The 27,826-nt window shown below is 41.1% G+C and overlaps 1 protein-coding gene across 4 annotated transcripts in view; it reads left to right on the forward strand.

Annotated features, from left to right (window-relative positions):
• The first annotated feature begins 2,008 nt into the window (after positions 1 to 2,008).
• MAPK10 (mitogen-activated protein kinase 10) overlaps positions 2,009 to 27,826 on the forward strand; it is a 948,252-nt gene continuing 922,434 nt past the window's right edge. For all 4 annotated transcript variants that reach the window (XM_085636553.1, XM_085636554.1, XM_085636551.1 and 1 more), the window contains exon 1: positions 2,009 to 2,697. The gene's annotated coding sequence lies outside the window, so the exon portion shown is untranslated. The remainder of the gene's footprint in view (positions 2,698 to 27,826) is intronic.

Genomic DNA, 27,826 nt, shown 5'->3' on the forward strand with positions numbered 1-27,826 from the left:
CTCGTCCCAGGTGGATTCTCTGATCCCCTGTGATGTGTGGGAGGCTCATTTCACTGGTATTTTTAACCCTCCACACAGGGCAACAGTTCCTGGGACACAGGGGGTGGAGATGATCCATAATCCAAATCAAGCCCTCCAGTTAAGTATGTCAATTTCAGTGGAAGAGGTGGAGGCTGTAATATCAGAGGACACCTGTCTGGAAGCCCCAGGTCCCGACTGAGTGCCCCTGGACCTTTTTAAGGGCAACCCTGTCTTGTGGGCCCCACTTTTAACTAACATTTTCAGTGCATAGCATCATCAGAAAGAGAGGCCTTGGAATTATTGAAACCCACTGTCCGTGCTCACCAGCTCCTAAAAACATCCTATTTTATGGAACCTTACTTGGATACTGTTACCAAGTCCCAACATCGTTTTCTTTTGACGAGATTTAGGTTGAATTATTTACATTTTTTTCTGGCTGATCCTTTAGCCTGGGCCAAGATAGAAGACCTGGGTCCTTGCTCATGCGATTGTTTTTCGAGGCAGGATACTATGCATTTTGTCTTATTCTGCGACTTTTATTTACTTATTCGTAGGCGTTATATCCGTCCGGTTTTAAAAAATAAAGGTTTTTTGAAGGCGAGACCATCTCTTTTATACCTGCAATTGCTGAGCAATCCTTGGGAAACTTTCAGTATTGCTAGCTTTTTAGTAGCAGCAGTTAGAGCAAGGAAAAAAAGGAAGTAGCAACTGAAACAGGTTTATGTGTCCAGATTCTGTTATGTATTATTTGCCCTATTGCACATAAAATGTTTTTATATTGTCTGTATTTTACAGTGATATTTGCATATTAGGAAATGTGGCGATGTTATATTTATGGATGATTTTATGAAATAATTCTTTTTAATCTTGTAATGTCGATGAGTATTTTTAAAATACTTTTATGGTTTCTAATAATAACCGAATAAAGTAATTTTGATTGACTGAACAAACATTTTTAAAGCGGCGATTATTGGCCCACTGCCTACAACATAGTGGTTACAGTCTATAAAAAGGGGGACAGAAATGACCCAGCCTGCTAGAGGCCAATATCACTGATTGATGTGACAGTAAAAGTCCTAGATAGGGTTCTCTTGGCAGGACTAGAGGAGTGGTCAGCCGCAAATAGGATTCTTTCAAAACACAATATGGCTTCAGACAGGGCACGGTCACAACTGAACAGTGTCTCAACTTGTCTCTGATTGTCAGCAAGTACACAAGGGCCTTCATGGACTTATCGAGTGCTATTGACACTGTCAATCGGGACAAGCTATGGGCAATGTTGGGAGACATGGGAGTAGAAGAAGCTTTGGTTGCCCTTCTACATAGGTTACATGCAAATCTAACGGTCAGTGTAAGATATTGTAGTAAGGGGGAGAGAACACAGCAAATAGCTTTAACCAAGGGAGTCCATTAGGGCTGTATTTTAACACCTTTTTTATTTCACATATATACAAACGGGCTAGAGGCATTTTTATTAGAGAAGAAGTTAGATTTTCCAAGGATAGGAAAACATTTTGGCCCACTACTTTCATTTGCTGATGATATCGTCCTGCTGGCAAGGACTGCGATGAGTCTCCAGAGATCTCTCAACGCTTTTACAGATTTTATGACATCACTTGATTTAAAAGTTGATTTTAAGAAATCGTATATCATAGTATGTGGTCCCAAGTCTACAAAATCAAAAACTTTTATGATGCAGGCAAAAGAGGTAGAAAAAGTCAAATGTTTTTCATATTTGGGTAAGCTTTTTAATACTTAGTTGACTTTGGATTCCCTGTTGAGCTTAAGAGAGCAGCAGACAGAACCTCGGATGCGCTTGTTACATTTTAGAGCCGGTAAAAGGTTCCGTTTTGCATACACACTACATTACCCAGAATGCAGCATTTAAGGGGAGGTGGTTGTGTGCGCTCACAGGTATCACATGCCCTGGGAGGAGCATATAAGCTTCCCACTATCAGGCATAGGTGCTTGACAACCTTCCATTTGGATGGACCACGCCTCCCTCTGCGCTGAATCATTTGGTTGCCTGCAGTTGGGGAAACTCCGTGGAGCGTATTGCTGCCTCGCTACCTTGTTCCCGCATTCCTGGCCCTCGTTGTTCTGATTACTACACTCCCGCGGCTTTCTGGATTTCCGCAAGTCCGTGACTTCCTGGTTGTGCCTGCATCATACCGTAAGGATTTTCATGTTTGCCGCATGCCTGCGGTTTCCTGGTTTTGCCCGCCTACGTTCTTTGAAGACTTTCATGTTTACCGCAAACCCCGCGGTTTCCTTGTTTTTGACTGCAGTTCCAAAAGACATTCCCTCTCGCTTCCAGCAGGTGACGCACCCGCGCACTTTCCTTTTTTTTTGTGTGCCGAGTTGACTGCAATTTGGCGGCCGCTTTCCTTTTTTGTTCTGCCCTTGAGAAGACTCAGTACATTGTGCTGCCTGGCGCCCACTGCTCCCCTTAGAGCCGCCTCAATTGTTCTGACTTTCAGACTGCCTTCTCCCCTGGTAGCGCGTGTTGTGGCACTACTAGGGCTTACTTCTGGATTTACCCTTCATCACATAAAGCTGCCAATTGCTCGTGTTTCACGGAACTTTATCGAGCTAACAGATTCCTGGATGGTGCACCCTCGATTTCCAGACAACCTTCCTGCTCTGCTTTCTGGCAGCACCTTAAAAAACCCAATGGTGAGTCTGGGAGAGCACACAACCAGGGAATGGTAGCTATCAAGGGGGTACAAAATAGTGAGGATTGGATTGTATAACTAATTGGGGCACACATCCTTGCACTAGGGTACGACTTTACTTACCTGGTGTTCCTTTTCTTTTTATTTAGGAAACCCTCACTGCTGAAAGTCTTGTAAAATCACCATGTCTTGCCTGCGCCTGGTGGTCCTACGCTGTCTCTTCTCTCCCATCAGGGTAGTTGACCGAGTTTCGAGTTGCATTCGAGTTCGGTGGTGCCCTGGGGGGAGAGTGGAGATACTTCTTCGCTCCCGAGGATTTGGATACCTCTGGTTTGGAGGTTGGAACCTGACAGCGCTTTTCTGGTTTGCTGCCAAATTGAGTCAGAAACCTGTAAAAGAACTATTAGCTCTCTATAAAGCAAAATGCCCATCCATCGCCACTTACAAGGCAGGAGTTTGGGGGTATAGCAGGAGCAATAAGCTTCAAGTTGTAGAGAATAATTTTATCAGAAGACTATTGATGGTACCGAAAAGTGCACCCACAAACTTCTGCCACTCTGAATTAGGGCTGGATTACATAGAGGACATTGTTGGCCTTGATCCTCTGTTATTATGGGTAAAGATTTGGCTATCTGAAGATGTAGCTCTTTCAAGAGATATCATCAGGGACTGTCTGGCCATCTCTACTGTTGATAAGATTCCCTGGTTTCATTACCTGAAATGTACACTGCTCGAGATTGGCTTACGGAACTTTTATGAAAACCTCCAGAATATGACCTCAAAAGCCAAAGATAGCATTAAAATGACCTTTTCTATCAGGGATAACAATCGTCACTGGCAGTTGCCAGAACATTTTGGAAAGATGTGTCCTGTGGGGGATAGTCCTATGGCTAATCATTTACAATTTTACTTTTAGTTCTAACTCACAATATAGATTTTACCTAACAAGGTTTCGGTTAGGCACAGTGCACTTTTTGTCAGCATTTCCACATCAAGGAGGGTGGTCAGATCAACTCATCTCATGTCCCTGAGACAACTTATCCAAATAAAGCACTTTGCACTTTACATTATTTTGTGCACTTTACCAAACAACAAGAGCAAGAGTTCTGCTGGCACTACTGAGAAAGCAACACCCCTGTACATATAAAGAAGGCATGAGATATTTGCACTTATTGGCCTCCACTGCTGGTGTGAATTTTATTAGGGGGCCATCGTCATTAGAAAATGCTTTGCGCAAGATTGTTAGGGCAATGATGATCTAACCCATTGTTGCACAATGTTTGAACAAGATTTCAACTAGGGCCGTCCTATACAGCCCTCTTAGGGTCGTATCTCCCTTTTATATTCCTGTGTACGTGAATTGGCTTGAATGCATGGATTAAATCTCAGGTACGAGGACCCTCATTGTCAGAAGATTTTACCAAAACATTTTCTCAATGATTGGAACCGATGGGAGATATTCAACAGTCTAAAAGTTGAGAATAATTATCTGTTCAGTATAAAGACCGAAGGAGAATAATTTAATTTTAGACATCCCATAGAGTCGCTGAGCTGCCCTCAGAAAATAATAAAAGTTCTTATGACATAGCAGACCCCTCAGGAGCACCTTCTCAAGGTTTCTCTTGTTGAGGTTTTTGTCCCGCTGGTTCTGAGCTTAGATTTTGGGGCAGCGTATTCTTAATTGATGTATTACAACTGGAGTTTTACTTTTAATATGTTATACTGCTATTGGGAATGCGTTGTATATCTATGAATTTTTACGTATTTAACATATCTTTGTACTGTGTACTTTCATGGTTCGTCAAACCGAAATAAAGTTGACTGACTGACTGGGTGTGATTTAACCTTGGGTACAACTAGTGTTCTATGGTAAACAAAAAAATTATAGCTGCATATCATACATGTTTCAATCTTGATGCTAATATTTAGTGACTAATGATTAATCAAGGAACACTGAGCTCTGGAGGGCTGGGGATTGTGAGCTGTATTGATAGTCATTGCTATATGTTAATGATGACTTTTCTTTGCATTGAGAGCCAACTCTTAACTACTTTATTGCTCAGATTACTCTATAAATTTATGTGCCTTTTTCTCCATATTGAATATATGATAAGTAAAAGTAATGTATTTAAACTGCTAAGGGCCAAACCAATGTACAATTCAGGAATCCTCTGTGTTGACATATCACAGGAGGCAGTCAGGATGCGTAAGCATGCAGGGTTACCCAAAAATATACACAGTTATACTGAATTATGCGAGAAGAGTAATTATGCATTTGAAACTTTTTTCTTAGCACAAAAATGCCCCCCTCACTTCCGGAATAGATGTGAAGATGCATTTTGTGCTAAGAAATAGTGCTAAATGCAACTGAACATGAATAGCAGCATGAACAGCTGCTTGTACTACTAAATGTGCACGTAGGGTAGGACTATCCCTCCACTTGCTTCCGGCATTTGGCACTTGTTTCTTAGTACAAAATGCACCCACTCGTACCAAGTGGATGCACAGATGCATTTTGCACTAAGAACATGAGCAGCTGAATGTCCTCTTGCGGTAGGATTTTTTTTCTCCAAATTACTCCTAATTACGTGAGTGGGCATAATTACATTATTATCAGTAATTCCTCGTCAAAGAGTACCATAGAATTACTGGAATTACCCTGATTTCTCTGGTGTAATTAAAATTACTCTCAGTCCAAATTAAAAGCATAATATCAGCACTGATAAAAGTTGTATTTACATTTGCAACTCTCATTATGACCAAAATCATTACTCTAATAATTATTTCTCTAAAACATACATTATAGAGATAGCACTGCGACTTTTAATTTAAATGCATTTTAGATTGAATGGGATCTTTAGGCTATGTTGTTGTATTTTCAATCAGCTCATTGCAAGGTTACATGTTTAACCACTTACTACTCCGATGAGGCATTGAATTAATTTATTATGTCTTTCTTGCTGACCACAAATGGTAACTCCTGCATTGCCTTACCCCCGTCAATGCTTGGTTATGAAAATGCACTTTGCTCTTGATATTTCGTATCTACATGTTGTGAGGGAGCTGCTAATGTGAGAAGGCGGTCTAGCCTATGTTCCTAACAGAGTAAATAGGTTCTGACCAAGTACAGGCCTCTTCCTCACCTTAAACACAAACTTCAACCCCATGCTCCCCTCCTCTGCAAAAGGAAAGTACTTAGGAAGAACTAATCTGCAGCACTTGATAACAAAGTGCAATTAATTTTCTAAATATAGTCTTGTCTCCACCCCTCTCACTTCATTGTCTGGATCACCCCTTCCTATCCACAGGAATCCAGGCAATATCTTCCTTTTTCTAAGAAGTCTCTTCTCTCCCTCATTGTGTGTCACACTAAACCAGGGGCATCCAAATTGATCTCCTTTGATACTGTAAGCTACGTTTTACGGTTGAACACAAAAAGACTTCAGCTTTAGCATGTGCAGAATCTCCTCCCAATATTTGCATTAGGAACTCTCTTATTTTCTCACGCTGTTACCATCACAAGATTACTGCTTCCTTCAAGCACTGCCTAAATCTCTTGATACTTCCCAATATATACATCCAGTCATTACTTTACACTTCAACCCCTGAGCTGATCACCTGTTCTTGCTGAAGATGTGGTCTAATGCAGGAGCCCTCAGCACAGCACTTTGGCTGCAGAGCTCCTTCACGTGCCTTGCAGGGAGGCCCCCTCGAGTTTCGTTACGCTAGTGGTCTAATGTCTAGCAGTATTTGAGATTTGGAAATACTGTTCACCTAAATCTAATGCCCTGTAAATTGTCTAGTAGTGCACTATATATCACATGCAAATAATGCTGTTTCTCTCTACAGTGCAAACTCAGATTGTTTTCTCTTTCTTCTCTCTCTTTTCCTTCAATGACACGTTCCTACTCTCCATCCCTGCATGCCTTGATCTGAATACTGCCTACCATGTCACAAGTGTGCTTCCCTTAATTTCTATTATTGCATTTATGCAATATGCCCACTCTTTCTTCCCTTAGAAAGATCATAACAAACTTCTGTGTAATTAATCCCCCTGCATCCCCTATAGCTCATTTATCAAACCCACCAACCATCTGCATGAACACTCATACCCCGGCTAATGATCACACCTAGGTCCTATTAATATCATCTACCACCAAGAAACACAAGTAAATGCATGGAATGGTTTCCTTGAGAGCACAAGATGAATTTTGATAACCAAAAATATCCAACAAAAACTGGATTATACACTAACATTGGCTTCCCGAAGCACCGTACTGCCCGACATAAAGAACTTCTATGCCTTGTCAAGGGTAGTAAGTGCTCTATGAATACAATTGCAATTGCATTATTTCATGTGATTCTGACACTAAATTTGGGCACAAGTCCAAGTTAATGTCGGACTCAGAATGGGCCTGGGAGTGTCCTTTAACCCCTTATTTAGAGCTTAGATAACTGAGTATTCAAGTGCCATGGTTTCCATTCCCAGTGGACATAAACAAAGACTCCTGGTCTAGGCAATTGTACTGATGGGCACCTAGAAGTAGGGTAGCACGTTACATCTACAATAATTTCAACGTACTGGGAGAAAGGGAAGCTGTGCACTCAAAGAGAGAAGCTGTGCATAAAAAGAGTACAGAGCAGAAGTGAAACTGTAGTAAGCTCTGCTTGACTCTGTATTCAATCCTGAATCAGATTAAATTTTCCAAGGGAACAGCAGTGTGGTGCATGGAGAATGGAATACGTGCCTGGCCAGAGCGGAAGTATGTAGACCAGAAGTATGGACGACGGAAACTGAGAAGTCAATATATATTATAATGTGTAGAATTTTGACAAAGCATGCTGTCTGACGGGCATGTCTCCCAGGCCTTCTGACCACTGGAAGGCAACAGGATATTTTGGTAAAGTTAGACACGGTATGAATGAGTCTTGAAGCATCAGTTCAGGGTCAACGGCAATCAATCTGCATACTCCATGAATTAGGCAGATGTGCGAGAACAGCAGCTTTCGAGATATGTTTGGCCACTCGCCTGCCACATAGTTGAGATTCCGCATGGGCTTGGCTCATGGCACTGTAAACCTCCCAGCAGATCTGCTGGGTGTGACTGATGAATTATTTGGAGTGGATCTTCTTCTACTTTATGTTAATTCTTTCACTGTTTCTTGTCTTAATCTGTCAACAATTTATTCTTCACTGAGTATTTATAGAAAGCTGCTTTATTTACACCATAGCATTACTGTATCAATAAGTACTGTAATTAAAAAAAGACTCTGGGCTTAGCTAATGGAAAAACCATTTAGATGTTGTCCACAGCCCATGGTTACATTGTTTCTGTACAGTGAACAGGACCACTGTTATTTCTGTGTGAGTGGGATGTGATTTGCCAATTATGTTTTTGGTTAAAATCCAATAAGTCATACCAATGCCTCACTTGACCAGTCCAAAGAGTCCTTTTGAGCTTGCTGAAGGCTTGTAATTCCACAATATTGAAAGGATGAGAGCTTCACGTTGAATGCCGCCTAAAGATTTATTTATTTAGTGCTTCCATAACAACTGCACCACTACACAGCAATCACGCAGCCTTCAAAGGAATGACTCTCCTAACTTGTATCCCAGGATTTCCAATCCCCAAACATTTCACATTCCACGCCAATCTCAACCCAACAAATACTTTTTGAGCATTTTAATTATCAAGATCAAAACGTTTTCACATAATAGTGGATCAGCCTTTGTATGGTAATTGGAGTAGAACAGACATAAGTATAGCTATATCAAGGAGTGATATTCCTATAGGATTTTGAAGCAGCATTGTCCAAGGCATAAAGGAAAATGTCTTAAAGGAATAATTATTTCATAATATCCAGAAGATTTCAATTACCTCACTTTGCTCTCCAGTCTGTGACAATTAAAATGAACTGACCCACAAACAACAGTCCCACTGAATGTATCTCCTTTTAAGTAATCATAATACTTCTATGATGAACAAATGGGATTGAATTGACTAGACTGCCTTCTGGTTTAATAGATGGACCGTGACCTCTTTTGCACAGCTATAATTTTAGTGTATCTAGAAAAATGGAAATTTTAGCTGAGAACTTGCCACTAGTTGTGAGTAATTACACCATTAAAATTGCTTTACCTTTGTTTAGAGATGATGTACTGGATGTACAGGAGCTTTGTAATTCTTAACACAATGTTTTTTCCGCAGGCCACAGAGAAACAAAAACACTTGCAGTTTCACACAGTAATCTTGAATGACATGTTCTACTGAAGGTAGAAACATAGATGACTGTGTTGTTGGTGCCAAACAAAATCGCTACATATATTTTTAAGAAAGATTGAATTTAAACTAAAAAACTAGCGGCTTTTTTTGTTATTCTGTTTTAATTAATATTTTTGATAGCTCTCTGCTGTTCTACCCCATAAAACAGTATTAATTGATGTTGATAATGCAGAAAAGGGACTTGGTGGATATAGCTCGAGCCACATGCTTTGCAGAACAAAAAACAGAGCCCTCAGCACCAGAACCTTGGGGGTTGGAAGGGTCAAAGTTAAAAATAGTTCCCGTGGGGCTTCTTAGACCCAGAGAAAAAATGTGGCTAGTCTGGGGTTCACAAATGCAGTACCATGATGATTGTGGAGGTGGGGTTGTGAGCGTATCCTAGTTTCATTTCATGCTTTGGAGGGTGGCCCAGAGGCAGTTTCTGAAGTTCCAAATAAAATTAGGAAGTATTTTCAGGAAGATGGGATCAATGGTATTTCACTGACTTCTCTTCAGGATACTTTAGTTAGCTCACCAGTACTGCTAGAGCTATAAAAGTATCAACTGAATAGATTTACTGATGTTGAAGGGGTTTATAAGTGGTTTGAACCAGTATTGTATGGCCAAAGTAGCTCAGTTTTGTGGAGAGGCGTAATGTAAAAGCGACAGAGACTGCAATATGGCAAGGGTTGAACTTGGAATGCCTCATTGGAAAGGAAAGTCAGGTTCTGAGGTTGTTTTAGTGACCTTATGGACAGAAGTAACTGTGGAGAAGCCTAAAAGTAACGGCTAAAGCCTTGGGGTCAGGAGACCCACAGGAGAAAGGAGAGACACTGTTAGAGTCAGGGATGGCAGAGTCAGCAGCGATGAAGTCCTAGCCTGTGTACATCAATCTGATAGATCCTGATGGAAAAGACTGGAGATGGAGACCCCATTTCAGACTTTGAGTCATTACCTGAAGTGAGCTGCAGTCAGCAGCAGGTTCTACACTTAAAGATGTCCAAAGGGCATAATAAAAGGGTTGTCTCAGAGTGTTGCCTTTGCACTCCCATTTGCACAGGCAGCATTACTAAAGAAGGTTAAACATCCTTGTGTTTCCAACGTACTAGGAGAACCGACTCCCTGTATGCTGTATGCTGAGTTTATGAACCCTGTGCTAAGATCCACCATGCAGTTTGCCCCCATGCTATGGAAGGTTACTTTTGGAACTGAACAATGAGACTCATTATACTGTTCACTTGCAAACCCCATTTTCGCTGAAATCTTTTTAAGTTGTTTTTGTTGACCCCAGGTGGGTTTTAAAGTCAAGGAACACATCATGGCCTGTTAGGCTTGAGAATTTAGTTTTATTTCTGGAGGCCCTATGTTGAATTACATCTTCAGAACATCTGTTACGGAGGTATTCTTCCACCTTTTTTTGTTGAGACCTCCTAGACAGGATCACTTTCCTCATGCTGTTCATGTCTATGGCACATGTGTTAGCTTGCTGGGCATTTTCCTTTATCTATCACACTGCCTGAACATCAATTTTCCCACTTCCCTCCTCTGTTGTCCTGTTTGTTTGGTAGTCCTAGCCTGATGGATGACGATCTCTTCACCAGAAAGATATGGACATTTAGCTTCAGTAATGTTTTCTTCCAAATGGGGCTAAGGTGCTCAAGACATTTTCTTATCCAGATTGTTGTCTTCAGGCCTTTGTCACTTCTTGCCTTTACGGAAGGCTAATGTTTGGTTGAAACAACAAAAAATGTTTGCAAAACAAGATTTATTAGTTACTTAACACTCATGGGATTGTTTACTAAACTTCTTATCTCTCATTTCATCATAGATTCTTCTCTGTGGTGCTGACTCTTTCCTAATTGTTGCTGATGTAATCATAGTTATCTCTAGTTGCAGCATACCATTAAAATTATTGTAAAGTACTAAAGAATTGTGATAAATAAATATATGGTGGTGATATTTATATATACCCATTCCTTACCTTTTCCTTCGATATTAATTAGTGTAACTGAAGATTAACCGAAAAACCCTTATCACATCACACAGTTGGTTCATATAAGGAAGTAAATGAAGCACTGAATCTAAATTTGTATCAATTTTTTATCCAAACAGTAATCACAAGGAAACCTTGCATCATTGCAAAACATAGGATATACTGAATCTCAAAAAGTAAGAAATATAGAAAAAACTAATTACATAATCATGCCACTTTCAGTGCCCCTATAGACTTCTTCTCTCAATAGGAAGGAAAAACACAGGAATCCCTCTGAATCAATTCTAGATTTGAAAACAATTTTTTATTAGAAATACACTACAGGATGTAACTCAGATCTCTCAAATGTATTTAGGGACATATTTGCTTTTGGGTCAAACACTTTACAAAAATATCTTTAATATTTTACCATAGTTAAGGTATAGTATAGTGTTGTAGCATTGACAAAGTTGTTTCAGATTAGAACCCCTTAATTGCTTTTGCTATGATGAACATTCTCTTATAATATCTAAATACATTAGTGTATATTTACAAAAGGAAATATTCCTGTCACATAGTACGTAATTGCTATGACATAGTAATAAAAGCTATGTGAAATTCAACCTTTATTTATTTTTGAAAAAGGTGCTATGAACCACCAACCAGAATTAATTTCATGACATTAATTGCAATAATGATTAATTAAATATAATGTTGTGAATTGTTTAAAGTGGGGTCATCAAGTATCACTAAATGAAAACACCACCTTGGAGAACAAATGGTTTTATGTGCAGTACACATTAAACCAAATTCAAGACTGGACCCAAATATATTTAACAATAGTCAAGATTCTCCACCCAGAATGCATGGAAAGGCACAATGAAAATGAAACTGCAGGCCTAATAAAGATTGGTGACATATACATCCATGTGTGCCCCCCCCCCCACCCCAAACATGCTAAATACAGGAAAACACAATTCATTTATTTAGTCAAAAAGATTAAAATTGTTTCCAATTATCACCTGAAAAGATGTTTCTAAACATCCTAGTGGGCCTACAAGTCAAGACAGAGCTGGGCATTCTCACTAAAAAGAAGAACTTTCATGAGAGTTGAACATTTGTGGCCAACATGTGCACACAGGACTGGATGCTACTTATCATAAACAAAATTAACAAAATGATAGTCATCTAGGTCTGGGAAATAGAGGAGATAAGTGCACAGTGGCATAGTTAGCCCTCCGGCCCCCTTGGGGTTCCTTCGTTTGCTGCCCCACAGGGGCTACATTGAAGAGCGGGGGTGTGCTGGCGATTGCCACCACAAGACGGCAGGTAAGAGTGGGGGGAGGCCGCCGCAACAAAAATTGTGCCAACCCTCCCCTTGAGACACACTGGCACTGCAGGACGTGAAGAAAGCTTTAGAGGTCATCCACAATGAAAAGGCATCATTTAAAATTTTCAAGCTAGGCAAGAAACTAGAAAAAATAAATATTCATCAATACAGAGAGCTATGCACTTTTGCCAACTCAAGAGAGATGAATACCAAAAGTCTAACTTATGCAAATAGACATAAAACAACTCTATTGAACAACCAAACAGGTACACTTTTCCAACAGCTTACGGGATAACAAACAAACTTAATTGAATCTCATTGTGAATCGCAGTGGAATAGCAAACCTGACACTTGCAACATTAGACTCCCTCCTAGGTCCTTCCCAACCTGCTCAGCCGTCGAACATCAGAGGAAAAACTTCTAGAACTCCATGTCAGAGTAACATATAAAAATAACACATTTAAATGAAAGGGTAAAAGGAAATCTGAGGAAATACTATAGTGCATCTCTAATATCACTCATGACAATCGACACAGCAGCCAAGTATACATACTGTAAATATCAAAGAATTTATTTTATAACAGAGAGGATCATTGGACAGAAGAGAGTACCATACGAAACACTAGTTAAGACACACATTATATGACACATTTTAGTGAATTCTGCAATTAGCAGCTTGCCATAACAGAACTGCATTATCCCTGAAGAAAGAATTTCCCAAAATGTAACTGCGTCGTTCAGTGCGACACCTTCAATCATAAAGACTGATATTAGGGGTTTTGGCACCAAGTGTAAGAGAGAAGGATAGAATCAGTAGATAACTTTCTTAAAACAGCAAGAGAATCACAAGGCAAGCATAAAATAGAGTGTCTGATGGACCAAGTGGGGCAAAATGATTGGCACTTTTTCAGAACATTGTCTACAAAGAATACAGAGACATACAAAAGCTCAAAAAAGTGCTGTATGCACATTTCAATCCTACGAAAAAAGAGGACAAAAGGACCACATTTTCACCTAAGCAGGCCGAGAGCTAGGCAAATCCATGGAAACATTTTTGCAATGTTGAAAACCCTGTTCAAAAGGCCATACCAAGTCAAATAAATCCTTGACAGGGCCAAAACTGATGAGCTGGTCAAGGGCACTCTTTAAATGAAGAAAGAAGAGCAAGCGAGAAGGGACGTTTCATGGACCATTGTAGGCACCAGTCGCTGAACATTCTTTGGAGCTGTTTTGGAATTTTTGTACTGGTACGAGAATTGGCCTCAGGCTCTGAGCCTTCATACAGAAGACTTGAATCACACAATTACAATCCAGCCTTCTTTTCAATGGAAGAGAAGACTGTTGGAAAATGTTCCAGACTATTTACGATATTCTCATCGACATTACTTTCATACATATTAAAAAGTCACATTTCATGAGTTTATGATATGAATGTTTAGGTCCTCAACATGTGGATAGTAAAACAGCATTTCCATGATATCTCAATGAAGATCTAATGTAGCCCAGACACACATAAGGGGTTTCGACTTGAAGGTTTCAATGTAAGAGCAGAACAATGAACACTCTTATTTAAGAAGGTTCCAAAGACCACGTCTCCTGCAGACAAATAACATCAAAAGTACTGAAGTGGTTGAGGTAGTCTTGGTTCCTCATTTGTTAGTCTAATCATGCCACACACCAACTAATATATGAAAATCTTTCACAGGATCAGGACCCATCTGACTCATCTTCCTGCCATCTTCATGTCATTGAATCAGGTAAAGAACCATCCTTAGAAGGGGGTAAATCCCAACAACATTCACCTGCACTTGAGCTTGCGCACGTTAATCTGGGAGTCAGTACACATGAGCCACTTGGCTTTGTCGTGGAACCAACCTATACAATTTCTGTGTCCATGCAGGATGTTATTGGATCACTAATTCTTCGATGGTCATAAACTAGGTGGGAGACAGCTCATTTAAATTCCTGTGCATCAAAGGGACAAGCTTCATAATTCTAAAATAATTAGCTCATGTGCTCTTTCCTTGACTTTTAGGCAAACGCAATGACATCATCTATAGAATGTGAAGGCAAATTAAATGTAACTTCAAACCTTTGCTCCTGCAATATGTCAGCTCTAATATTCAAGGCATATGTAGCTTTGTAAAAATAACAGAATCACTGTATTTTCCATTGTAGCAGGTATTCCTTCTGTAACGTTTATTGCAGCTGACCAATTTGAGAACACGAAAATGCTCCAAGACAAATGAAGGTTGCACAGCAGTGTAATGTTCTCAAAGTGTTGAATCTACGTTCAAGTTTTTAAAGTAAGGCAAGGCTGCTACAACCAGAGTCTTTCATGGAAGTGTTCTTTACTAGGGTCAAAGGATGGCGCATCCACAGTTGTTCTTACACCCACATTCACTTCTTGGGGTTGAGTTTCGTCGTTCGGGACATCCTCAAACCACCAACCTTACCGTGCTGTGGGAAGGCGAGTAAAATAAAATGTTCCAATCTTATTACATTATGCAAGGAAAATAGGAGTTTCAATCAAGGCATGAAGACTACTCCTCCATCCCACACCCCAAAAAGGGTTCCACAGTTTTGATATCATTGACAAGGTTAAGTGAGTTAAGCGCTCCCTGTTGACATTTGAAAGACCTCCAGGTTACAAATTCAAATTCCACGAATGCCAAATTTGCTGACTGAGGTCAATATATTGAGTAGCATTTTACTGGAGAATAGTAAGTTGTTATTTACAACAGGTCACATGCCAGAATATCACTCACCCCTCTGCGTACAAAGTGGGGAGGGGATCTGGGTAGGAATTTTACAGATAAGGAATGGGCAACTATATCAGAATTTCCTAAAAAAGTATCTAGAAATGCTAAATTAAAATATATACAGTGTACGATATTACATAGGGCGTATCTTACACCACATCGTATTAATAGTATATACCCGGAGGCCCGACTCCCTTGCCCCCAGTGTCAAGAACCCGACGCTGATATTCTGCATATGCTATGGGATTGCCCACGTTTACGAGAATACTGGCACAAAATTGGTTATCTAGTACAAGTCTTAACGGGCACTGAGGTATGGACAACACCAGAGAGCTGCCTACTGGGGCACCACCGTTGCCCGAAAGGGAAGAAAGTAAATTATCGATTCGCGGACATGGCCATCCTTATAGCGAAGCGTGCAATAGCTCTGAGATGGAAATCAGCCCTTCCCCCCCCACACCACTTACTTGGCACACAGAAATGATTCGCTGGGGTAGTGCAGAGAGTTCTATTATACGTAAAGAAGAATCCCAAGGATTACGTACATTACCCATATCTATGGAATGGGATCAGATGTTAGAAGCACTATAAGCTATAGATCCAATGGAACCTCCAATCTCCCAAGGCGCAATACCATCTTCCCCGTTAACACCCTGACAACATGACTGAACCCGTTTAAAGCCATGTATTGTGCAATACCGCACTGCTTAGGACCCACTGAAGGTACATTACTCTCACATTACATAGTCACTCGCGAGACCACATACCTCTTTTAACGTGAATTTGCATAGCTGGGAGGCCAGAACAGTGGGTGGGGGGAGGAGTCTTAAGATTCAGAAATGTTAGTTTGAAAGGTTGCAGAACAATGTCATACATCCACCCCAGTAAACAAGCATCCTAGGACTGGTTTTGGGGTTTCACCCCTCTTTAACCAGGATAGCTTGATTCCAGTGGCATGGAGAGCACGGGACCCACATCTGGGCATACCCGTCCCACTCGCGGTGACAAATGCAAAAACAACAGTTGATGGACAGAATGCAGAACAATGTCATACATTCACCCCAGTACAGAGATTTGGGCCTAAATCCTGGTTTTTTGCTCACCATGCCATTCCAGTTTGAACCCAGCCAAATGCAAATCAGTCTTGACCCTGTGCCTCATGCGAACAGTCCAGCCCGAACTGCCAAGCCAGGTCCTCCCTGGACTGGAAACAAGCATCCTAGGACCAGTTTCGGGGTTTCAGCCCTCTTCAGCCAGGATAGCTTGATTCCAGTGCCATGGAGAGCACGGGACTCACGTCTGGGCATACCCGTCCCAATCGGGGTGACAAATGCAAAAACAACAGTTGCTGGACAGAATGCAGAACAGTGTTATACATTCACCCCAGTACAGAGTTCTCGGCCTAAATCCATCTATTTTTTGTCACCATGCCATTCCAGTTTGAACCCAGCCGAGACGTGGGTCCCTTGCTCACTTTGCCACTGGATTCAAGCTAGCCTGGCTGAAGAGGGCTGTTAGCCCAAAACCGGTCCCAGGATGCTTGTTTACAGTCCAGGGAAGACATGGCTTGGCAGTTCGGGCTGGACTGTTCCCATGAGGCACAGGGTCAAGACTGATTTTCACATAGCTGTGTCTGAACTGGGGTGGCAAAGTGTGCTAAAGAATGATGAGGGATTCAACCCAGATCTGTGACTGGGGGTGAGTGTTTGAAAAACTTCAGCACTCCGTCCATCCTCTCTTTGTGTTTGCTTAATTATGAATAACTGCCATTTTCTGGGTCATTCAGCATTGATAATATTGGGGTCTTGTATGCTACCATTATGTTACACTGTCAGTTGTAATCACAACTGACTTCTAGCCTGCTGCTAGAATCAGAGGCCCTCAGTTTTAATCAGAGTGGGGATTCGGGTTGCTACGAGGCACATCTTACCATTAGGCATTTGTATACGTCTAGAGCACAGCATCAGACCCTCAGAGTATGAGAGGGAAAACACACACACTTGGCATGTCTGAGGAGCCTGTGGTCAGTGCTTGGAGGTGCTCTGACAAATATTGTGTAAAAATATTGTGAGACACAAATATTTTGTCAAAAATATCAGGATGCCAAGAATATTGTGGGGCAGAATATAGCAGCTGAGAATATATTATTTTTATATTTAATTTCTTTCTTTTTTAAGAAAGTATATGATATCGTTTTTTAGTATAGTTGCATGTAACGACTTTTCAATTAGTTTTTATAACTTTAAGTTATTTTAGTATTGTAAGTTATTTGTATCTTAATAAGATTTATGTTTAATATGTGTTACTATATTTTGTACATTTTCAAATGAATGTAGTTTATTTTATTTTATTGCAAATTGTTAATTTTGTAGTGTGTTGTTGGATTTGTAGGGGAGTAGTGTGGGGCATTTATTATTCTGTAAATTATTGATTGGTTGATAAATGTATTTTTTTATCATTTTAATTATGTTTAATTAATTAATTGTAATAATTTTACATATTGTTTCATGTAATATTAATTATGTATCAATCTTTTATTACTATGTCTTTGCTTATTCACTTCAATTATTTATTTGTGTTCGTTTTTAGGGTAAAGGGGTGGGAAGTGTTTTGATTAATTAAACAAAAACTTATTTGCAATGCTACATTTGTATTGATTAATTATGATTCTATTTGTTTTATATTTAATTAATGAGTTTACTATTTTAAAGTTTTTTTTAAACAAATCTATTTAAATGATTTATTAAAAAAACTTAGAAGTGGTAACAATAAATATCACCCATTAAGGCAGTGGTCTTCAAACTTTTTAAAGCTGTGCCGCCCCCACCCCCACCACCTCAGTGGACGAAAATCACTGGGCCCCCCTTAATGTTCACAATTATTCTATTAAACTAGCAATGTTTAAATATGTATAGACATATTTAAACATTGCAGTTAAGTTCCGTTACCATTTATAAATGCAATCAAATACATGATTCCCAAACATCATTCTGGTCAGGCAGGCCTTTCAAGCGTGTAAAAGTATCTACAGTGTTATTATTAGAAATGGGGGTAGGAGTTTTGAAGAATATTTGCAGTCCCTTTCCTTTTGACACCTTCTCCCAGCCAGAATATAAATGACAAAAGCTATTAGTGATGGCCCATTACAGAGCAGCTTACTGCCGCTCATTTTTTTCTGCTGAAAACAAAGGACTGTTATCAGCATAATGCTTTTTTGGGCCAGAGCCTGCCACCCCCCACCCCTGGGATCACTTAAGGCCCCCCAGGGCGGCCCGCCCCCAGTTGAAGACCCCTGCCTTAAAGTCTAACACTTTGCCTACTGTTACAACGATTGGAGTGGGAAAAGTTACTCTTACCACTCCAAAGCCCAATGCTTTTTCTACTGTTGCTAGAGTTTAAGTGGGAATAGTAAATCTGACCCCTTCAAAATCCACCATTATCCCTTCTGTTGCTCAGATTGTAGTGGGAACAGTAAATGTAATCCCTCCAAAGTCCATACCTTCCCTTAATTGTGCTTGTATTGGAGGGGAGATAGTAAACCTTAACCCTCCAAAATCCAACACTTTCATTTCTTTTATTTACGGTGGAACATGAATAGTAAATCTGAGTCTTGGAGAATCCAACACTTTACTTACTGTTGCTTAGACTGGACATAGAATAGAATATCTGACCCCTCCAAAGTTTAACACTACACATTTAAATATGGTGATTTGAGAATAGTAAATTCTCCAAAGTGCAAAAGTACACTACTGTTGTTGGAGTAGAAGTAGTGAATTTCAACCGTGAAGTCATTTTTTTTTCTTAATTTTTAAACTATTTTAATTTTTTGTTTACATTTTGAAACTTAGTTTCATGCAATTCCTTATTATCTATTTTGTATAGTAATATTGTTATTAATGTATTTTTTTATTTAATGTTATTCTTTTTATATTTTAATATATTGTACTTGTAATTATAATTAATTAGTAGTATTTATATTAATTATGTTTGAATAATGTAATATTTAAATGTTATGTTTATTATCTGTTATGATTATTTTGTTGTATACATTTTTATTTTACGTTTGTTAAGTCATGCAAGTTTTATATTATAAGTATACTTTTTAAATTGTAATTTTTTATAAATAATACATGCTTTCAAGTTAATTAGATTTAAAATACGATATGCTTACCTTTTTTGGTGATATTCTTGTCTTCCATATTTTTTGTGTCAATATTGTTTATTACTTTACTTGCAAGGTATATAAAGTAGATATTTGTGCTCTTGATATTTTTGGGAAATATTTTTGTTACCAATATTTTTGTTTACAATACTTTGCTAGACAACAGTGCATGGGGTACCAGACATGCAAAATATTCTTTTACCAGGGACAATTCACAAGGCTTTGTGGGGGCAGTGGGTCCTGTAAACAATTTGTTTAGCTCTCCTGCAGGACACCATATTTCCCACTTACAGTTTGATTCACAGCTCAGGGCCTCTAGTCTGGCTCTTTAATTTCAGCCACACTGAATGTGAGAGGCAAGGCTCACCATGCAGAAGAAATTGCTACAGAACTTGGGAGTACTGCAGGCCTAGTGGTGACCATTGCCGAGGTCAACTGAGTAACCATGACATGGGAACAGTGGTAAGTATACGTTTTTGGGCATCTGTGTGATGGTTGTGTGGGAGCAAACCATACCCCAATATTGTAGGACACTCCAAAATGTTGAAACCCTGAACTTTTACCTTATTCGGTTCTTCCTCAGAAAATAATTGTGCAAAAAGGCACCTTACCCGACATTAGTTTAGCAGTGTATCAAAATAGGTAAGTGGGACCACTCACTAACTGAGTTCTAGATCAGAAGTAAATGTTAAAGGTTTTTAGTTCCAAAATCTCAAAATGAATTGGCACAGAGTAAATGCCATGAAGGCTCAAATGCAGAGTTATGCCAGAGGGGTCGATTCCGATCCGGGTCGTAAAGCACTCCGACCGAGCCGGATCCGGAGTGTTTTCCGACCGAGTCGGAGTCCTGCAGACCAACCGAGCGAGTATGATGCGGCCGTATGCTGTCGGACTCGGTTCAGTCGGACTCCCATAGAAGTCAATGGGAGCCGGTCGTACGACGCGTACATGGGCTCCCATTGACTGAATGGGTACTTCGCGGACAAGTGCGCCCCCTACAGTGAGTATGGGTCGGTGACATCCACACCGTACATGCCTGTGTTGGGCAGACACATGGATCTCCCCCTGTGTCCGAGTCGTAGGGCTGCGGGTGACAGGGGGTGGGACGCGGACCCCCAAAGGCAACCACCCGGACGATTTGCGAGCCGGACACTCCGGCTCGCACAGACTGTCCGACGCGTGCATCGTACTGGCTCGGTCGTGAATCGCATCCATTGCACGCCACGGTTAGCTTACGACCGAGACATACGGAGCGGTTCGGACCCGGAAACGAGTCGGTCAGTGAATTTCATGTAGCTCGCATCGTACTTGGACGCTCATACAGCTGTACGAGTCGGTCGAAAACACGCATACGGCGCGCAGTTTTGCCGGCCAGATCGCGTTCAGTGCCCTTCGGACCCGGATCGGAATCGGCCCCAGAGTAGTCAAACATCAGAAATCATTCTAAATCAGCAAAGTCAGAAAAGAATCAGACAACATCCTTACAAAAACAGGAAAGTCTACTCTGGCTCGCCCACGAAACAGGGGCTTCTTATACACAATTTGTGCTTAGTAAATTAGCTGAAACCACAGATTCATCATGGTATGATCACATGTATAAGCTCTTTAGCAAATCAGAAGAAATAATGTCAACAATTTTATACTTTAGCACTATCCATTCTAAGAAACCATCCTGCATCTTAAATGTCACTGTGATCTGGATCTCTTCAGAGAAAATATGACACATTTAATAATTTAGGTCCACACAATGAGTAGGACTCACTTGTCCAACAGAACTACAGCAGAAGTACCTTGAGTGTTTCAACGTATCTGGACGTCTGAAAGGTTTCATTAATAAGCCTTGTATTCATAACATTGAGAAAAACGTTACATCTCAGGCTCTTGCAGAGCCTGTGGGGGGAGAGAAGATGCACAGGGGAACCTGGTGGGAGGGCTGAATATAGGAGAGAATGACAGAAGCAACATCCATTTTATCAAAAATTTTGTTTTCACTTAAATGTGGCATAACTAATCCATGGTAATAAACATACTTCCAACCCTGATATTAACCCAATTTCAACTATTATCATGTCAATTCATCATCTGCGTTTTGAATCCAACATCAGAATTAATAATACTCATTATTAACTTCTGCTGAAAAATAAAGACTATAAAAAATGCTTCTACAAGGCTGTCCACTCCATTTAGCACTGGCTCACACATAATGGATGTAATTCTAGACATGCTGTAGCCATCCACAGCATGGTGCCCACAGGAAGTGTGGTGCTTCCCCTAACATAATGGAGCTATTTCTTGGTATATTGTGAAGATCCTCTGCATGATTAGGCCCACCCTGTATAATGTTGCCACTAGCATAACTTCAGCAAATCTTGGCGTTTTGTGGTCATGCATTGTATGATGGTGCCCACCACTGAAATAATACTGGCCCTGGAATAATTACAGCAATGGATAGCATTTAGTGGGAAGCCATGACATGAAGATGCCCATCCATGGTATGATGCTTGTCCTGACATAATAGTGGTGATTCATGGAATATTGTGGACATTCATGATAAAGATCGTGAAAAAGCAAGAATGTATCCATATGGCAGTAATACGTGTAAGGTAAAGGCAAATGTGACCATCTCACTTACATCACTTTGCTTACGGTCATCATTATGTTACAGCAAACATTTGACTGCACCGTGTCTAGAGTACCCTTCTGAGCCTCACACGTGACATCAAAACACTTCCCATATAGGTCATTCTATCAACATATACTACACACTATTCGCAACAAATTAGGTGGCCAATTACTCTTACACACACAGAAGTACTTCAGGCCTCATCGGGAATTTGAGGTGCTGTACACATTATGAAAAACTACATTAGATGCAAATAGTTAAGTTGTTTGGACACCAAAGTTGCTCTTGCAGAAGATGAAAAGCCAGTGTTTTCAGGACAATGAAGTGTCTTTTTTAAGTATAACTTTTTGTTTACTAACGTTGAGTTGTTTCAAAATCAAAAACGTTTATTACACAAAAATGTATATGTTTTCCTAAACTGAAAATCTGACGTTGAGTTACAAAATGATTGTGCTTTCAAATATTTCTATAAAATAGCTTATCACTGAGTGATCATCTCTATCAATGCCAGATATCCTAGTCTGTAAATTTGGTGTAACGTATAACTCTCAAATCACAAGTGGAAATACTAAAATCAGAGCCAGTAGAACATGCAGGTCTGCTGTCTACAGATTGAGACTATGAAATGTGTACCCTTTTTTATTTTTTTGCCCTCCCCCTTCTTAACAGATTTTTCTCATACAGATGCGTGACTAAAAATCTACTAGGAAAGGGAAAAATGGAGAAAGGAAAACAATTAAAATGTAGAAATTAAAAACTATGGTGCAAAATTGTCTTACTTAAATTGTCTATATCATTTATGGCTTTATATGGAAATTGTGTTGAATTATGCATTACTTTACAACATATTTTCAAAATGTGTTTGGGACAGTTAATTCTGCAATGCTCTTCGGGAGGTACAGGTTTGCTTGGCAGACTGAGAAAGTATACTATTTTATTAACTGCCCCTGCAGACCCTATGGCTTTTTACCAAATGTATGTGAAATAGTACTGTAAATGATCTATTTGGCCCAGTATATTTAAATGCTTATTTTTGGGGGGTGGGAGGTTGAACAACGATGGCCCTAAGGAAAAAAATCTGTCTCTCACTTTAGGGCTGATACCAAGTACAAAGGCCACCAGCTTGTTACCAATGTCAGCAGCCATTAGAAGCTAATGGCTAGACGGGGCCTTCTCAACAGGAAAGACCTGCCTGCCTGCACTGTAGGGGCTAATGGGGCTGTCTTACACCCTTGCTTCCAAATAGCATCAAATACTGTATTGTATTGGAACATTTGTGTATCATTTCATACCTCCTGACGAGGCAATGAAGCACTGATTTTCAAACGATCCTGAGCTCCCTTTCGGAGATGCATGGTTGGAAGGGTGTTGGGTGTGATAAGCCCTATGTGGGAAATGTCTGGTTGTGGTGCACGAGGTTCAAAGACATGATCTAAACATGGTATTACATGCATCACTGCATATACGGTTGAAACATTGAAGAGAGTGTGAGAGAACAGGCAAGGCTTCACTTAACTACATATAAATGTTCATGTATCATTGGCTAAATCTTGTAGGTCTAGGGCAAAGCCAATTTTTGGGTCGGCAAATTAATTCACTGCTTAGGAAAAATAAAGTAATTTCAGCTGTAGCAGTAGTGAATGTTTGTCATAAATAAAATTTAGTTTACCTCTCTTAAAACTAAGATTTGACACATTTAATAGAGAACTTATTGGCAGGAGAGAGTATTTAGGTGGGATTGCAATCTTAAGGAAAGAATGAGAAGAAAAGGGGCTTCACCAAATATTTTGCATGGGTTACTCTAAAAAAAACTATAGCCACCCACCACTGCTATAGGTTAACAGCATTCATGCGAAGTCTAGAGATGGAACCATTGCTTCAAAAGTCACATGATGCAGTGGAGAACTGGGCAGCTCAGACTAGGACACACATATAAGACTCTGGGTTCTTGGATGCCCTGGCTCCCAATAGGCACCATTACAGGATGTACTTCAGCCCCAGAATCCAGAAAATGAATAGAGAGGGGCACAGTGAGACAGCTCACGAAACACATAGCCTCGCTTCAGAAACAGAGACATCAGTTTTGAAAGACTCACCACACAATTGTAGTCAGGCAGGCTCAGCCAGCATCCGTGAGGCACGGGAGAGGTCAAGGTTCTTAGAACCATGTCCCCAACCTAAAACTAGTCTGTTCTGGTCTAGAAGGCCCTTACACAAGTGACACAGGCCAGAAACATCTGGACTCCCAGCTTAGTCACAGTGTCACCATCCTTCAAAGCACAGATTGAGGTGTCCAATTTCCTGACTAGTCCAGCGGCACCAGACAGTGGGAAGCAGTTGGAACACCACAGTCTAAACCATGTGTGTTCCGACTCCGCAAGCCCTACCACGCTTGCCTTAACTACGCGTATACCTTAACCACGCATATGCATGGTTAAGGCAATGCGCGGTCTAGTTGTAGGCTGCTGCGGATGGAAGCAGGAAGACCTCATAGGAAGCAGTGAGGTAAGTGGGGCTGGGTGTTGTTCTGGGCTGGGGGTGGGTGGGGGATTGTTTTGGGGTAGCTTAGTATGGTGGGAGTGTTGGGATTGTTTTATGAGCTGGGGCGGGTCGGGGAACGTTTTCTGGGCTGTGGGGGTCAGGGTAGTTTCCTGGGATGGGGTCGGTCGGGATAGTTTTTTGGGCTGGGGGTCAGGGTAGTCTTCTGGGCTTGGCGGTGGCTCGGAGGTTGTTTTCTGGACTTGGGGGGTTCGGGTAGTTTTCTTGGCTAGTGGGTGGGTTGGGGGTTGTGTTTTGGGCTGGGGGTGGATTGGGGTTGATTTGTAGGCTGGGGTGGTTCGTGGGTTGTTTTGTGGGCTGGGGTGGGCATGGGGGGTTGGGTAGTTTTGTGCGCTGGCGGTGGTTCAGGGGTTGTTTTGTGGACTGGTGTGGGTCAGGTAGTTTTGTGGGCTAGGGGTAGGTTGGGGTTAGTATTCAGGGCTGGGGTTAAGGACTAGTTTTCAGGGCTGGGGGGTCAGGGGAAGTTTTCAGGGCCGGGGGGGGGTGGAGGTTGTTTTCAGGGCTGGGGGCTTCAGGACTAGCATTCAGGGCTGGTGGGGGTCAGGTAGTTTTCAGGGCTGGGGGGTTGGTGGACATTTTCAGGGCTGGGGGTTTGGAGATAGTTTTCAGGGCTGGGGGTCAGGGTAGTTTTAAGGCTGGGGGAGTCAGTGGTAGTTTTTAGGGCTGGGGCGGGGTAGTTTTGAGTGGTTAGGGGTATTTGAACCTCAGGAAAGATAGGGGTAGGGGGAGTTGTTAGCTTAGGGCGGGGAAGGGGGGTTGCGACCGTAGCCATGCATACCCCTTTACCATTCATGCCTGTACCACAAAATTACATGGTAAAGGCATGCGTGGTAAAGGAATGCATGGTTAAGATGCATTCATTGTTTAGGTTGCGTGGTAGAGGCACGCATGGTTTATCCACTCATGGTTCTATCATACAACCCAAGAGAGCACTCATGATAGTTCCACAGAGTCCACACTGAAACCTCTGGCATGATGGGAGCTAACTGAAGACTGAACCAGGGTAACCCAGGCAGGTTAACCCACACGGGTAAGGTAAAATAGCCCTCAACCAATCACAGCAGCTTGGAGTGTGAAAGCAAAATTGTCCCTGGTAGAGGTCTTGAGCCGTTAGTACTTCATCCAGGAGTACCGTCTCAGTGCCTAAGGACTCCAGCAGTATGGGTTTCTTCCAGATGTGTTGTCTTAGTGTATTGGGTGCCAGTTATCAAACCTCATGTGAAAGTAATTTCTCAGTGTGTTTATGATCCCAGGTGGTATACTTTCCTTGGTGTTTTGTCAGTGTTACAGAATATACTCAGTGTGATATTCCTCAAGCAATGACTTCTTGGTGTTTTGGAATAGCAGATAGATCCACATAGCCGTAACCGTGCCCTATCAGGGCTAGAGGGCCCCAAGAGTGTGAGTTTGTTGCAGTGCTTTCTCAATTATTTAGGATGCCAGATAGTATTGGTATCTTTAAACAATGCTTTCTGGGAGTGAGTAGGTTCCATGTAAACACACGACAACCTGGGGTTTCCCGGGGTGGAAATTAGAGGCTACAGGGTATTCAGGGTGAGCTGGCCTCCAACCAATAATGCACACACAAAGAAGCTACCCTGAATGAAAGAAAGTCAATTCGGAATGTGACCGATATTTACAAGGTACTAGGTGGGGGTGCCGTGCATCTAAAAAATGTAAAGTACTGTCCACATCGGGAGAGAGGAGCACACACGTCTAGGCAGATGGCGAGAGACACACCTTGAGGCAAGTGTGACTAAAGGAGTCTCTCCTACTCCCTTTCCATGGGTCATTTAGGACCCTTTCTTGGGGTTTAAAGAATACTGTTCAGTTAGAGGATGACACAGATCACCCTATATAGTGGTAATATCTGACCAACATTGGTAAGATAGGAGCAATAGTCTTTTATGTCCTGATGAATGCCACGGACCCTCACGGCCACTTTGGCAGAAACTTGTTGATGACAATGACCATGGTGGTGATGGGGTACTAGCTCCCCCATTCCCCAAACCTACTTTTAATACCAAGTAAATGCCCAGGGAATAAATGTATTTCGGCTTTTACATTGGTTTTTAAGATATATTTTTTCACGGGCCCCCACCTAGTATTTAGAAGTGCCTCCCTGTCTCCAGTTGCAGGCCCGCTCCCTACCAAACGCGGTTTCTGGAGAGCGAGAACTGCATATGATGAAGCATGACACCTGGTGATGTGTGAGAACAGTCCTTCACATTTTTTGAGATGCCCTGTACCCCCACCTAGTACCTTGTAACTCCCAGTCACATTCCGAATTGACTTTCTTTCATTCATTGTAGCTTCTTTGTGTGTGCAGTGAGTAGGTTTCAAACATATTGTTACCCTTCAGCAGTGCCTTCTCAGTGCTAACAAATCACAGCAGCATGATATTTCTCTAGCAGTGTTTTTTCAGTAGTACAGGATCATAGCAGTGTGCACTTTATCTACCAATTGCCTTCTGAGTAATTTAGGATCCAAGCTAGAGTAGCTTGCACTAACATTGCTGTCTCAGTGCTAGCAGGCTAAAGCAGTGTTGCGTTTCCTCAGTGCTTCAGAATGCAAGATAGTGCCAACATCAATGGACAGTGCCTTCTCAGTGGTAGAGGGCTCCAGCATTGTAAGCGTCTGCCACTAATGCTTTATCTGTGATTTATGATTTTGTGTACTGTCATCTTGTCACAGTAGGGCCATCTTAGTATTCAGCACTGTGACCTTCCATCAGTGATGCCTTCTTAGTGCTGTAGAACAGTAGTAGTGAAAAAAACATTTGAAGCACATTCTTGATGCTTTAGAATTCCAGGTAAGCTTGCCTCAGTAGTGTTTTCTTATTGCCGGGAGAAATACATGCAACCTATTCCCATTTTGCACAGCTTTTGTTCCCTTTTTCACTATTTTACTTCTAAACCCTGCAAATTGTTTACTATCTATAGGAACTTCCCTGTTTTATTAGCAAGACCACCAACAATTGTGAGCTGTGAGTCAGTGGTGTCTCTAGAGGGGGCAAGATGGGGCTTGTGCCCCAGATCTATTTATCCTGACCTACCTTGGGCCACTTCATCACATTTGCAGAAGTGCTACAAAGAGACACACATACTGTGGTCCAACCATATTCCACTGCTAAACAGTGCTGTTTGCTTAAAAATTTTACATTTGACTTTATATGTATGTGTGTGTGTGTATATATACACATACATATATATATATATATTTATATTTATTTATTATCTACTGGCGGCCGCCAGTAGATAGTTATAGTTAGGACCTATTTTCCATAGGAAATCCGCAACATTCTATTCCCAATAAGTCTTGCGCCGGGTGACGAATCTTAGCGAAATTTTCGAAACATTTGGCCAGCTCGGCTCCGCTCCTACCCTGAAAGTTTCGAGGTGATTCGTCAAGCGGGGGATGAGAAAAAAGAGGGGTCCCAAAATGCGTTTTCCCCATGCA

Source organism: Triturus cristatus, chromosome 2_1, assembly GCF_964204655.1.
Source record: "Triturus cristatus chromosome 2_1, aTriCri1.1, whole genome shotgun sequence".
Classification (NCBI taxonomy): domain Eukaryota; kingdom Metazoa; phylum Chordata; class Amphibia; order Caudata; family Salamandridae; genus Triturus; species Triturus cristatus.